This window comes from Theropithecus gelada, chromosome 16, assembly GCF_003255815.1.
Source record: "Theropithecus gelada isolate Dixy chromosome 16, Tgel_1.0, whole genome shotgun sequence".
NCBI classification, from domain to species: domain Eukaryota; kingdom Metazoa; phylum Chordata; class Mammalia; order Primates; family Cercopithecidae; genus Theropithecus; species Theropithecus gelada.
Window position 1 is genome coordinate 66,855,341 of NC_037684.1, and position 1,408 is coordinate 66,856,748.

Genomic DNA, 1,408 nt, shown 5'->3' on the forward strand with positions numbered 1-1,408 from the left:
GGCTTTGCTGGGCATACCATTCGGGCTTGCCTTGCATCACTTTTGCATATTTCACATGTTAAGTCACATAAATAAAATACAACTGTGTATTTTAATTTTGTGGACAGTTAATTTTTACCTGTTGATCCTTTCTTTCCAGCCCTGCAAAATTAAGCGGTGTGCCTTCAAAAACTTAAAGAGACAGAAAGTCCTCTCTGTTGTTCCAATATTTCTGTAGTTTCAGAATTTCCTTGCTGTCTCACCTTTTTGCTTTTGCCAAAGCTGTTCACTCTACCCAGCGCACCATCTCCTGTCCCCCCTACCCATTTGACTTGCCTGCAATAAAAAAGGCTGAATATTTTCTAGTAGCAGAGGCATTTTTAGAGAGTACTTTTCAACATTTTTTTGTGTCATAGCCCACTGAGAAAAAAATGACAATATTAGTGTCGCATGCTAGAGTAATGTGGAAGGGATTTATCTGTATCTGTAAAGGGCTTGGGGAGAATATTTTTAAATTTTTTACATTCCTTTATGTAATATAATAACTATGATACACATAGCATTAAGGAAAATATTAAATACTGAATATGTCAGAAACTTACAAATAATATCTTCTTGAAAATCCTAAGGAAAAATGTGAGCTATATCCCACAAATAAAACTTGTTTGTATCTGACTTTATACTTGAAATATGACACAAATTTCCTGATCAAATTTTCAAAAATGATATAAACAGTATCTGCGTTCTTGATAATTACCACAGTGGGGATCTTTGTCCAAGAAAGAGGGATGAAAATGGAAAACCAAGTAATTTACAACTGTTGAAGTATTTTTAAAATTTACCAGCTCTTTTCCTTCATTGAAAAATATAATGTTGAATATTCTAGTATATTGAAAATAAGTTTTTAATCCATTTGAACTCTCTCTTTCATATCAAATATTTCAAAGGATAATGAAGCTCTAATCTTCAAAAACTTCATGGGTTAAAGGACTCATCAGTTGCTAGATTGGTCAAAGGGCACCCCAGTCGCAAATACACAGGAAGTACCTGATCTATTCAAAGTCTAAGGTTTGGAGCTATTACCATGAGCTACCTCTTCCAGTACAACCTACTTAGCCTTCTGGCACCTTTACTCTGGCTGGTGCTCTCTGGGCAGCATGCCTTGTCCCAGGCATCCTGGAACACCAATCCTCCCAGCAATTCCAGGGGTCTCTTGACTGCAGAAGACAGCATTCCATTCTCAGCTGGCTGCTGAAGTCCATCCAGCACATGGCAAACACCACCATTGTGCTTGCCTCCCGTGGGGATCATAGGTTATGCTGTCAAACTCGAATGCAGCCCAGTCAACACTCTGGGGAAACCTTGGTCAGCCTTCTCCCAGCTAGGAGCCACCTCCCAAGGCTGTGGTCCCCCCTACCCATCCAGCCAT